The sequence below is a fragment of the Lipotes vexillifer genome, unplaced genomic scaffold, assembly GCF_000442215.2.
Source record: "Lipotes vexillifer unplaced genomic scaffold, Lipotes_vexillifer_v1.1 scaffold916, whole genome shotgun sequence".
In the NCBI taxonomy this organism is placed as follows: Eukaryota; Metazoa; Chordata; class Mammalia; order Artiodactyla; family Lipotidae; genus Lipotes; species Lipotes vexillifer.
In genome coordinates, this window is record NW_006798383.1 from 1,911,351 (window position 1) to 1,925,498 (window position 14,148).

A 14,148-nucleotide genomic window follows, 5' to 3' on the forward strand; every position below is an offset into this window, starting at 1 on the left:
AAAAAAAAATATATATATATATATATATATACTACAATTTGTTTTTCCATTCATCTATTGGTAGACATTTGGATTGTTCCTATTTTTGTCTACTATGAATAAAGCTACAGTATACAGTTTGTATGTCTTTTTGTGGACATGGATTTTTATTTCTCTTGGCTTAATGCCTAAGAGTGGAATGCTGGGTCATAGAGAAAGTGTATTTTTAACTTTAAAAGATATAGTTCAAGTAATTCTTCAAAGTGGTTGTCCCAGTAGGAATACTCATTTCTACTAATATTGCTGAACATGTTTAAGGAAGTGACTTAATAATAGTTTCATAGTATTTTTTCTTTGAAATTATCGCAGATATTTAGTGAATTTGAAGCACCTTCGAAGTAAAAATTCTGTGACAATAGAAAAGGAAGAGCCATAGAGTTGTTGCTGAATATGTTGTATTATCCTCAGTAACTCACATGGAAATGGCAACATTGGGATGGTTTGATTATTGACATTACAAACCACACATTTTAAACTTCCCTGGTGGTCCAGTGGTTAAGCCACCACGCTCTCAGTGGAAGGGACACGGGTTCAATCCCTGGTCAGGAAGCTAGATCCCACATGCTGCAACTAAGAGTTCACATGCCACAACTAAAAGATCCTGCATGTTGCAACTGAAGATCCTGCATGCTGCAACTAAGACCCAGTGCAGCCAAATAAATAAATAAATATTAAAAAAAAAAACTAGTGGTAAAGAAGATGCTGTAAATATTATTTAAATAGATTCTTTGAGGACCTGTTTAGTTTGAACGTATTTTCATTTCCATCATTCCATTGTTTTGTCCTGGAAAGTCAATAGGTGATTAAGAGGATTTCTGTTGATTAACAGTGGGTGTATTTTGTGTAATCATTTGTTTATCCTCAGCAAATGGCAGTCGTAATCTGTAGTATTAAGTGAGACTGAGCAATAGGAAGTGCTTAAAAATAGCTGAGTAATTCAGATCCTTTATTTTCTTTAGACATTAAAGAAGAAGAGAAATTCTAACAATAAGAATATAGGTTGGGACTTCCCTGGTGGTGCAGTGGTTAAGACTCTGCGCTCCCAATGCAGGGGGCCCGGGTTCGATCCCTGGTCAGGGAACTAGATCCCAGAAGCATGCCACAACTAAGAGTTTGCATACCACAACTAAGGAGCCAGCAAGCCACAACTTAGGAGCCTGTAAGCTGCAACTAAGGAGCCCGCAAGCTGCGACTAAGGAGCCTGTGAGGCGCAACTAAGGAGCCTGCTGGCCGCAACTAAGGAGCACATGTGCTGCAACTAAGGAGCCTGTGAGCTGCAACTAAGACCCAGCACAACCAAATAAATAAATAAATATTTCTAAAAAATGTACTAGTCAGTGCCTTAAAAAAAAAGAATATAGGTGGATTTATATGGCCTTAGAATATTTTAGGTGTCAAGTATAGCTAGTAATTTTAAGGAATTTTTGAGCTTGAATCATATAGTATTTTAATATTAGCTAGGGTCCCTTGTCAAAGGTTGAAATTGTTGAGGATTGACTTCAGGAGAGATTATGTAATATATTTTACTGTTTAAGAATACTTAGATTTCGGGGAACTATATTCAGTATGTGATAAACCATAATGGAAAAGAATATGAAAAAGCATATGTATATGTATAACTGAGTCACTTTGCTGTACAGCAGAAATTAACACAACATTGTAAATCAACTATACTTCAATAAAATTAAGAAAGAAAAATACTTAGAAGTCTACTAAATCTTACCATCTACTACATGAAATGTTAATATGGAGCAATACTAAGAAAATTAAGCATTATTCAGAATATATGTATATATACATGTATGGAAGCCTTATTTTACATTTGAGGTTTTAGGGGAATATGGATTATCACACTGAATATAAATGAACATGTAAAACTTATTACAAAACAACACTGTAAGGAAAATTACCCCATGACAAAAATGCTTACTTACCAAAGTCCTAATTGACCGCCCTCCCACTGTATATAAATCATCTCAGTACTGCATAATTTCTATTTAATAAAAAATTCAGTTCCTTTTGAACGCTCCCAAAGACATTCTGTGAAGCCACCATCACCCTTATACCAAAATCAGATGAAGACACTATCAAAAAAGAAAATTACAGGCCAGTATCTTTGATGAATGTAGACACAGAAATTCTCAGGAAAATACTAGCAAACCGAAACCAGCAACACATAAAACCATGACCAAGTTGTATTCATCCCAGGGTCACAAGGATGGTTCAACAGTGTCATACTAATCAATCAGTGTCATACACCACATCAACAAACGAAAGGACAGGGACTTCCCTGGTGGTCCAGTGGTTAAGACTCCGTGCTCCCAATGCAGGGGGCCCGGGTCTGATCCCTGGTCAGGGAACTAGGTCCCGCATGCCGCAACTAAGACCTGGCACAGCCAAATAAATAAATAAATAAATATTAAAAAAAAAAAAAGAAAGGACAAAGACCACATGATCATCTCAATAGACACAGAAAAAGCATTTGATAAAATGCAACATCCATTCATGATAAAAACCCTTACAAAAATGGGTGTAGAGGGAATGTATCTCAACATAATACAAGCTATTTCTGACAAACCCACAGCCAATATAATACTCAATGGTGAAAAGCTGAAAGCCTTCCTGCTAAAATCTGGAACAAGACAAGGGTGCCCATTCTCACCACTTCTCTTCAACACAGTATTGGAAGTCTTAGCCACAGCCATCAGACAAGAAAAAAAAAAAGGTATTCAAATAGGTAAAGAAGAGGTAAAATTGTCATTATATGCAGATGACATGATACTATATATAGAAAACCCTAAAGTCTCCACACAAAAACTACTACAATTGATAAACAAATTCAGCAAGGTAGCAGGATACAAGATTAGCACACAGAAATTGGTTGCATTTCTTTACACTAAAAATATCAGAAATGTAAGCAAACAGTCCTTTTTGAAATTACATCAGAAAAAGCAAAACAAAAAAACCTTAGGAATAAACCTCACCAAGGAGGTGAAAAACTTATATGCTGAGAACTACAAAACATTGATAAAAGATATTAAAGATGATTCAAAGAAATGGAAAGTTATCTCATACTCTTGGATTAGAAGAATTAATATTTTTAAAATGGCAACACTGCCCAAAGCAATCTACAGATTTAATGTGATCCCTATCAAATTACCCATGATATTTTTCACAGAACTAGAACAAATAATCCTAAAATTTATATGGAACTATAAAAGACCCAGAATTGGCAAAGCAATCCTGAAGAAAAAGAACAAAGTAGGAGGCATAACCCTCCCAGACTTCAGACAATACTACAAAGCTACAGTAATCAAAACAGTGTGGTATTGGCATAAAAACAGCATATGGATTAATGGAACAGAATAGAGAGCCCAGAAAAAACCCCATACATCTATGGTCAATTAATCTTCAACAAAGGAGGCAAGAATATAAAATGGGAAAAAGAAAGTCTCTTCAGCAAGTGGTGCTGCATGTAAATCAAAGAAGTTAGAATATACCCTCACAACATGTGCAAAAATAAACTCAAAATGGCTTAAAGACTTAAACATGGGACTTCCCAGGTGGTCCAGTGGTTAAGAATCTGCCTTCCAAAGCAGGGGACATGGGTTCGATCCCTGGTCAGGGAATGAAGATCCCTGGTCAGGGAATGAAGATCCCACATGCCTCGGGGCAACTAAGCCTGCGCACCACAACTAGAGAACCAGTGTGCCACAACTACAGAGCCCACACGCTCTGGACCCCACATGCTGTTACTACTGAGCCCGCACGCTCTGGAGCCCATGCACCACAACTAGAGAGTCCGCGCACCACAATTACTAAGACCACACACTCTGGAGCCCACACGCCACAACTAGAGAGAATCCCACATGCAGCACTGAAAGATCCCATATGCTGCAACTAAGACCTGGTGCAGGCAATAAATTAGATAGATAGATAGATAGATAGATAGATAGATTAAATAAATAAATAAATAAATAAATAAATATCTTAAATGTAAGATATGACACCATACGACTCCTAGAAGTGATCATAGGCAAAACATTCTTTGACATAAATCTTATCTACCAGTGTTTTCTTAGGTTAGTCTTCCAATGCAATAGAAATAAAAACAAAAATAAACAAATGGGACCTAATCAAACTTACAAAATTTTGCACAGCGAAGGAAACCGTAAACAAAATGAAAAGACAACCTGTGGAATGGGAGAAAATATTTGCAAATGATGCAACTGACAGGGCTTAATTTCCAAAATATACAAACATCTCATATAACTCAACAAAGAAAACCCAAACAACCCAATTGAAAAAGGGCAGAAGACCTAAATAGACATTTCTTCAAAGAAGACATACAGATGGCCAATAGGCACCTGAAAAGATCCTCAACAGCGCTAACTATTAGAGAAATGCAAATCAAAACTACAATGAGGTACCACCTCACGCCAGTCAGAATGGCCATCATTAAAAAGTCTACAAATAACAAATGCTAAAGAGGGTGTGGAGAAAAGGGAATGCTCTTACACTGTTGGTGGGAGTGTATTGGTGCAGCCACTATGGAAAACAGTACGTAGGTTCCTCCAGAAACTAAAAATGGAGTTGCCATATGATCCAGCAATCCCGTTCCTGGGCATATACCCAGACAAAGCTATAATTTGGAAAGATACATGCACCCCTATGTTCATAGGAGCACTATTTACGATAGCCAAGACATGGAAGCAACCTAAATGTCCATTGAGAGATGAATGGATTAAGAAGATGTGGTATATATATATATACACACACACACAATGGAATATTAGCCATCAAAAAGAATGAAATAATACCATTTGCAGCAACATGGATGGACCTAGAGATTATCATACTAAAGGAAGTAAGTCAGAAAGAGGAAGACAGATACCATAAGATATCACTTACATGTGGAATCTAAAATATGATACCAATCAACATATCTACGAAACAAAAACAGATTCACAGATATAGAAAACAGACTTGTGGTTGCCAAGGGTACAGGAGGGAAGGAATGGGAGTTTGGGATTAGCAGAGGCAAACTATGTATATGGGATGGATAAACTACAAGGTCCTACTGTATAGCACAGGGAACTATATTCAATATCTTGTGACAAACCATAATGGAAAAGAATATGAAAAAATATATATATATATGCATAACTGAGTCACTTTGCTGTACAGAAGAAATTAACACATTGTAAATCAAGTACAATAAAATTTTTAAAAAATTCAGTTGTTTTTCGTGCATATGTTGACATTTGACCTATGTTTATCCTAGCTATACTCCTTACATTAGGAGTTTGCATATAGTGAGAAGTCAAAAATTTGTTTTGTGTGTGGGGAAAACCCTACATTTTCATCTGCTTATAAAACTAACTTATTGTTTATAGTAGAATATGTAAACTATTTGGTAAATATGTAAACAAGAAAGTATCACTCATACTCCTTCTACTTTAAGATAATCATCAATCAATATGCTAGTTTCCTTCAGTCTAGAATGACTTATCCATTTATGCATGCATGTACACACACAGGCATACCCAGGCAAGTATAATTTTGTTTTAAAATATATTTATTATTACCATTTTATTATAAAATTATAAAACAAAATAAAAATTTAATAATTATAGAAATACAGAGAAGTAGAAAAAAGGAAATATTTTAATGTCCTCCCAGATATTACTATTTTATTGATAGTAATACTTTCTGATTTTCACCTTTATTCTGTACTTAATTAAATTCTATGTTTGTCACCTGGTTACACTGATTTTGGTCACTCTATCCCATGTAAGTTTTAGCCATTTCAAATTCATAGTTCTCCAAAGGTGCTGTGTTCTCCCATGCTCTGTGTCTTTGCATATCCTGTTTTCCCTACCTGGAGAACGCTACTGAAAACACTTATCTTCCGTTACCCCCTGCCTGCCACTTTTATCTACCTGGCCAATTAAATCCCACAGTTCGCTCAAGTTGTTTCACCTCTAGGATAAAGGCCCTCACTGATCTTTTCACTCACCCACCTTAACGTAGTCAGAGCATCTGTACCAACAGCATGCAATAGATACCTCTGTCATAAGCACTGATATGCTTATTGTGATTGCACAGTTCCTTGAGAGTAGGACTATATTTTGTTTATATTTCCAATGTCAAACACAGTATAAGTGCTTGATACAGAGTATGTGCTTTATGAATTTTTGCTGAGTGAATGAATGGACTTAGATAATTTGACGAAAATTATTAAATAACATATATAGGGTGGGAAGAGAGAAAACATTGAATTGCTGGGGGTACCTGCACATACATACACACAAGTGTTCTGTATTCAGAAAGAAGTCATGATAATTAAACAATCATTCCAAAGACTACACATTTACATGGAAAAAAGGAAAACATGCTGAGTCTGATTTATGGGCAGATTTATACCTTTGGCTTTCATACAACTCACACTATGATGATCCCTTCTGAATTGGATTTTGTATGTTGAATTTGGACTCTTGTTGATGAACAAATGCACATTTCAAGCTATTAAATAGTGGCACTACCAGCCAGCTAACAGTTCAGTTTCAATGATGTCAACGTCTTTATCTTCACAGCAGTGTGTTTGTACAATTATTTGACTTTTATTGCATTTTACCCTTATTCTATACAAGAATAGACACCGGGAGAATTAAAATGATCATAGTGATAAACTACAGTCTACAGAAAGGATGGAGATCATTAGGGACACTGAGAGTGACCCTTTAGCCTTGATTGAGAAAAAATTAAAGTATATGTGCAAAATGTTGGAAATATATTATTGAAGATCATTTATTAAAAAGAAAGTATAATTATGGATTTTAAAACATTTTAGCTAAAATTGAAGCTTATTGTTCAGCTTCTACCCTTTCAACTTTTATGTATATTTAACTAAGAAAAGTTAGAGATGACCTGAATTTGGTGTATTTTACTTTATGCTAGAAATTGTCTTGGAAGAATGACACCATTAGGACTGATTTGTCTTTCAGGATGCCTACTTGGTTGTTCTACTCTGTTTTAAGTTTGGTAATAATAGATTCCTCCATTGCTAAGTATTTTGACGTGTCTGTGATGCAGGTAATGTTCATTTACAGGCTAATTTGCAACATTATCTAATATCTAGATTAAACAAGATCATCTTATTGTGAGATGATCAGATTTCCTTAAAAAATTTTTTTCAGATCCTGATGGATCTGAAAAATTAAACTTTTCACTCCACAAAGAGGGCTTATTGCTTTTATGTTGAATAATGTCGGATTTTACCTAACTGCCCTAACTTAACATGACCCCTAATGGCAGAAGAGAGAGTATAGGTACCCCAGGGCACCTGGAGTTGCCCCAGTATAAGAAGCACAGACCGGAAAAATCAAATTGATGAAAGCTTTAAGGGTGATGGGATCCTCTGTGGATGTACTGTCCTTACCAGAGAAATTCTTCCTGTGGGCAGTTAAGGCTCACCTGTATCCTCTGGAGAGGTACATATTACTTTCTTTATATTCCAAGATTACCTTCTTGTTATTGCCATCTGTGTGCTGAGTAGAGGCCAAAGTACCACAGGAGTTCTTTATGTGCTATTCAGGAATCATTGTTGGTTGTTTTGTGACTGCCTGCCACAGCCATTTGTACCTTCTTTCACTATTGTGCTGTTTTATGTGGTAGTGTTTTATTGTCTTGCTGTCCTTCCTTGTGTTAGTTTTTATACTTGGTATTTTATGTGGACTGTCAGGATATGGAATCTTGGTAGACAGGCAGCATTTAGGAAACTCTGTCATTTTTCATGATGAGAGAAACCCAGGTTATTTATGTAGGCCTCATTGGGGGGGGGGGGGAAAGACCAATCTCTTGACTGTTCAGCTGCTTGGGCCTCTGAGAATTTCAGTACTTTACCATTGTGGGGTGGTACCCATGAGTTCTGTTTTTCCTAAGAGTGATGTTGAATAGCTGTGAGCTTTTCTATATTCTCTGGCGCAGTCCTCTGAAAACCAAGTCTATATTTTAAAATAGTTATTTGGGCCTAAGATGTAGTACATCATCATGAAATGGGATTTTGCAGTGTACTTTTCCCTGCTGGGTTGTCTGTCACCTGCATTTTAAAGTTCTCAGGTGTACCATTCAAATTCTCAAGACCTTTGTCACAAACCTAGTATCTATGGCTTGGTATGAATTAAATTGGAATTCTGTACCCAGTAAAATTGACATAAAAAGAGTAAATTCATTTTTATATATGATCCTTTAGCAAAAAGTTCACATCTTAACCTGATTTGATCTAATTTTTTTGTGTTAAAGATCATAAACAGAAGAGAAGGTATACAGGGATAAGTACTCGTTTTATCTTTTTGTGTTTCACACATACAAATATATATTGCAGTATTTAAAACTAGTTTATGCACAGCTTTTGTATATGAACATGAGAAGTTTTATATTTGAAAGAAAGCACATGATTAGTTTTACTAAAATATAGTTGCTATTGTTCATTCCAGTTTCTACCCTTTTCATGAGCCGTGTTTTGGGGAGTGCCTGTTTCTTTACTGGTAATAAAACATAAGGGAAATTTCTAGTATAATATTAGTATATTTCCCCTAGATTTTTACATTGTCAGGTCATTAATTTTTTTTAAGCATTTCAGTTGTAGCATAGTGCAGTCCTTTGGGGAGAATTGGTAAAATGAGGATAAAATGGGTACAGGATTCCAACAGCTTGAAGATAACACAATATTTGACCAAAATCTCTTTTGTATTCCCTACTCTGGTTCTATTCCAGTAGTCTTGGAAATGTGCCTACAGACTATTTACAGTGAGATTATAAAACTGAATCATGATTTTGGTGAATAGAAGCCAGAGCATGTGGCTCCAGCACCCTAGCTGGCAGTAAGCTCTCCCTAGGTTTATGAATGTAGTTAGATGGCCCCCAACTGTTTACAAGACAGCAGAGGTGAGATCTTTGATTGACAAGTCAGAAATGCATTAGATCATTCTCTCTGCCAGTCTCTGGTTCATGCTGTTAAAAATGTCAGCCTCCAAGTTTGAATGGCAGCCTGAGGGCCTTAGAAGCTTTTTGTTTTCAGAGATGGAAACACAAATTGGATGTGTGCCTGAGCGCTTCATCCTGGGCTGTAATTTCATCTTTTAGCTAAGAACCACAAGGTACATGAGCAAAGCACCCTGTAAACAATAATACTGTGGAAAAAAAATAAACAAGGTCGTGTTTCTGGTACGTTGATCCGATGGTGTCCTGACCTCTATCACGTTGAACATCTCCACTCTGATTGCTGTTCCCTTTGGCATTACAATGAGAGAAAGAGAGACTGACATAGGAGGAAAAGATTTAAAGTTGCAGTGTTGTTGCACATTCCTTGTATTGGCTATGAAATATTGAACTGTCAGAACGTGACACTTGGTTTTTTAAGCAACCTTTCTTGTTTGAGGTGTTTGCAGTTCATTCCTTTATCCCCCATTTGTCTGCTTTCATTGATAGGGTTGGAAGTAGTTGCCTTAAATGCATGATAAGGGACAATGTTAAAGAGAAGTGGTGCTGATGGAGCCAACAAATAAACTTAATACTGGAACATAAATGCAGGCTGTGAGGTGTGGGCAAAAGGAGACTAAAGCTGGGTTAGTAAACTAATATTGGGGTTTACGGAATACATTCTGTTCTAAGGAGGAATCAGCTTAGGTCCTGGTTCCGTTTTTGTGGAGGCAGAAAGTTGGGAAGGTGGTAGTGGGTAAAGATAGGAAATGGAGTGACATAGTTTGTTAAACTGATAGCCTTCTATATGGCAGTATTGCCAGTCAAATAAAAATTAACCCAGCTATGTTATTTATTCCTCTAACTATCCACAGTTTTGGCAAGTGGTTCATTATTGAAAGCCTTAAACGTTTGGCAAGAAAAAAATACCTTTTTAAAAAAAAAAGTGCCGAATTCATATTTATAGTAAGAAGGTTGATGAATAGATAATATGTAAGAACCATTGTGTTTGTATTAGTACAGCTTAATGGCACATGAGTAGAAAATTTTTGTTGAGAAAGCCAAATCATAGATTTCTTGGAAAATATATTCTAGTAATAGAATGAGCTTTCTGTTGCTATTTAAGTTGCAGAATATCTTAAAACAACATATTTTATAGAAAAAAAATTTCTTTCGTTCTAAGAAAACAGCTCTATTGTCAGATATGTGCTTTTATCTTAATTCATTTTGGGGGCCTAGACCTTACAAGTAAAGTTTTGAGTGAGAATGACCTTTTGGAATTCTTCTGGAGTATGAAAAAGTAGGAGTTTGTGTTGAAAGTACTTGAATTAACTCTTATTGATGCTTTTAAAGCACAGCTGTTTAGCTTAGTCTTCTCTTCTGCCTCTGCAGATGTGAAAGGCAGGAGCTATTCTCTATCATGAATACATAGTGAAATGCACTGGAAAAATGGTGGTAATCATTCCTGACATTTCTTAATTCCCTGCTTTGAGGGCATGCTAGAAAGAGGAGATGGTATTTGTAAAATAGTGTCCTGCTCCCTTGTACCCAGAATTATGTCCTCACTTACCAAGTACAGCACAGAGAAAGCAAGGCAAAAGGGAGGGATATTGAGAATTACTTACTGTTGTTTTAAGTATTGCTCTATATTTTTAAAGCATAAATATTGATGTAGATTTGCATTTAAGCTGTGAGAACCCAGTGTCTTGACTCAATGGGGGAGTTTTCAAAAATCATTCTTTTGGAAATTGATTTCTCATTGGCTGATATCCTGAGGATAAGTAAAAACAAACCATTCTTTTCAATCTTGGAAGAACAAGAGGAGTGCAATTGCTTATCTAAGAAATAAGACTAGAAATATCTACATTTATGGGACCTCCTAAATCTTAAAACAGAGAAACTGTACAAATTTTCTTCTTCCTTGGTGTATTATGCAGCAATCACTATGAAAATGCCTCACAGCCCATGGGGCTTTTATACAGCCACTCCTCCATAATAATGATTAGCTTTATTACTTAAAGTCCAGGCTTGCATTATAAGCAAAAATTAGTATATTCATAGAACCATAGAATTTCAGTGTTGGAAATGATGTCAGAAGGCCACCTAGTTATATATAGGAATCCTTTATGAAGTGTTTTTGGCAAGGGACCATCTAATCTCTGCCAGATCACTGCCATTATTGGCAAGCTGAACTTCTTGAGGCATCTTGCTTTCTTCTTCACTGTTGGTTCTGTTAGAAAATTTTCTCTCAAGGAGTCAAACTTCTTACTCACCTACCATTTGTGGTAATTGTTTTCTTTTTCATGTATTTGTATGTTTGAGGATAGCTATCATGTTGCTTATATTTGCTGTGCCCAGAGTGAATATTCCTGGTTCTGTTAGTATTTCTTTGGAAAATGCTAATAATCATTCCTGTCATTTTCATAACCCTGTATTTTGATGGAGGGTGTTAATCATTCTGATTGTCCCTCCTTATGAATGCATTCCATCTTGGCAGTGTCCTTGTTACAATGTGGCATGCATAACTAGAGGCAGTGCTGCAGAAGTGTAGAATACAGTGACACATCTTGTTTTGAACATAATTTGGGTTATATAATTTAATTACTGCAGCCTAAAATTGAGTATATTTCTTTGGTGTAGATGATGGAAATATCTCTAGGAACTTAGCCTGAGTGTGTTTCTTCACCTTTTCTTTGAAGTCAGAAAAGCATATGTAAGTACTTTGATAAATGACATAATGTAGTGGCATATTTGAGTGGTACAGGTATTTGAAACCTAGCTCCAGTTCTTGAAGATGGTGAACATCTGCTTAGAGGTATTATAGAGCTCCACAATGCACTAATTGAATTACTCTTTTCTGGAGTTGCTGACTGCACTAATTGAATTAGAATCAGTGTATGTGTGTGTGTGTGTGTGTACGTGTGTGTGTGCGTGTGTGTGTGTGTGTGTGTGTGTGTGTAACTGAGATAATTCCAACCTTAACGGGAGAGACTGGGGGAGATATGAATGATGGTGTGTACTGTGCTGCTATCTAATGGCAGCACATGGAAGTACTGCCTGGTCTCCAGGGAAGATAGAATGTAGTCATCTGATCTAGCGTGACCTTAGTCTAACCCCATCCAGTTTAGTTCAAAAGGTCTCAAGATGTATTTTTGTAGTTCTGAATCTAAGAAGAAAGAATGTGATTAATTTACCTATTAAAAATTAAGATATATTTTATTAGGCATAAAGTTTTTTACAAAGTATTAAGTCTCAAATATTCAACTGAATTAAAAACTTCTAACTTCTAATATCAGTATAATTGGTGAAAACAAATCCAAATGTACTGAGTCAATGGGTCATTTTTTTTTTCATTTTGCCTTTCATATGACATAAATGTAAAAAAGAATTACCTTTTAAAAATTCTTAGCATAACAGAAAGTAATGATATAGGGCTTGTGTTCTTAAATAAAATTTCTTTCTGGTTGTCAAAATACTGAGAGTCAGTCAGTCAATTTAAGGGTGTTATCAAATTTTACTATACATAATTATGCTTATATAAAATTTTTAAATTATTATAGGAAATATTTTAATTATAGCAGTCTCAGAGCAAGTTTTACAAATTTCTGCTGCTCTAGTTAATTGTTTAAAATTTAACTTTATCACAAATTTGGTCAAGTTTGAAATTCTCTGAAGTGAAATAGGTAATTCTTCCTTTTCTAAAAAAAAGAACCCATTAATCACAATTTAATGATTTTTGTAAAACATCATGAAAATATAATTCTGTACAACTTTAAAAGCAAGTACACTGAGGACAACTCAGCAAGCATGAACTGTATTTTGATTCAGTATAACTCTAGGCATTCTAACCTATAAAATAACCCTTAACAGAAAAATACACATGTATAATCACTTGATTTATAGAGTGTGTATGTGGACCTGTAATACCACATAGAAAAGTGCTACTGGATACCTTTCTTGTATAAGTTTTAATCTCATATATGGTCTTCATTATTAAAATAAAAAGTAAGTTTTAACATTCCAATATTTTATAGGCTAATTTGGTTTTTATTGTAGGATTGAGCTACTTAGATTTCTGAGCTATACAAATAGCATTGATTAATAGGACTAAAACAGGGACTTCCCTGGTGGTGCAGTGTTTAAGAATCCACCTGCCAATGCAGGGGACACGGGTTCAAGCCCTGGTCTGGGAAGATCCCACAAGCTGCGGAGCAACTATGCCTGTGCGCCACAACTACTGAGCCTGCGCTCTAAAGCCTGCGAGCCACAACTCCTGAGCCCGAGTGCCACAACTACTGAAGCCTGCATACCTAGAGCCTTTGCTTTGCAACAAGAGAAGCCACTGCAATGAGAAACCCGCGCACCGCAACAAAGAGTAGCTCCTGCTCACTGCAACTAGAGAAAGCCCGTGTGCAGCAATGAAGACCCAATGCAGCCAAAAATAAAATAGATAAAATAAATTAAAAAATTTTAAATGACTAAAGTATATGATATGCACTCTTTATATCTGCTTTCAAGGGCATTTTACTGATTTAGAAAATGTATTTTGACACCATGTAGATTTAAGGCTTTACAAATAACATTGCCATTCACAACTAGCCACAGCTCAGTTTAATTCATGTATAGAGTACCTTCTGTGTGCTAGGTACTATACAAAGTACTGGGCATAAGTTAAGATTCAGACCCTGTCCTCAAGGAGATTATAGTTATTTATTAGACATTTATTAAGAACTTATGTACCAGGCACTATGTAGATAATTTGAGGAACTACTGCTGTGAATAACCATTAGTTTCATGTATTTTTCCCATTCATTGAGCTAGAGGTCTGGCTTAGTAGCAGGTGTAAGGAAGCAGTATACTTATTTTCGTATCAGATATAGCTCATCTCAGCAAAAAGTGATCTTAAATGGTTTTCCCTTCTGCCTTTACATACCTTCTAAGGGAGCAGTGATGTTTTTGATAGCTTTACATGTAGCTTTAAAAAGAGATGGGTAACATTTATTACAGTGCCTCCTGCTGGTAAATCATAGATTTTCAACCCTGTTGTCTCCAGAATTTGTAGTGCCCACTTGTGGTTTGGTAGTTACTTCAGGGTTTCTTCTAAGGCTATGAGTGGGAAAGAGGCTA

General features: G+C 35.9%; 1 protein-coding gene and 1 non-coding gene across 2 annotated transcripts in view; both read left to right on the forward strand.

The window, feature by feature from the left end:
• Window positions 1-14,148, forward strand: part of BTRC (beta-transducin repeat containing E3 ubiquitin protein ligase) — a 185,620-nt gene that overhangs the window by 67,109 nt on the left and 104,363 nt on the right. The window lies entirely within an intron of this gene.
• On the forward strand, window positions 1,048-1,120 carry TRNAG-CCC (transfer RNA glycine (anticodon CCC)). Its single transcript has one exon. It is a non-coding gene; the product is annotated as a tRNA-Gly (tRNA).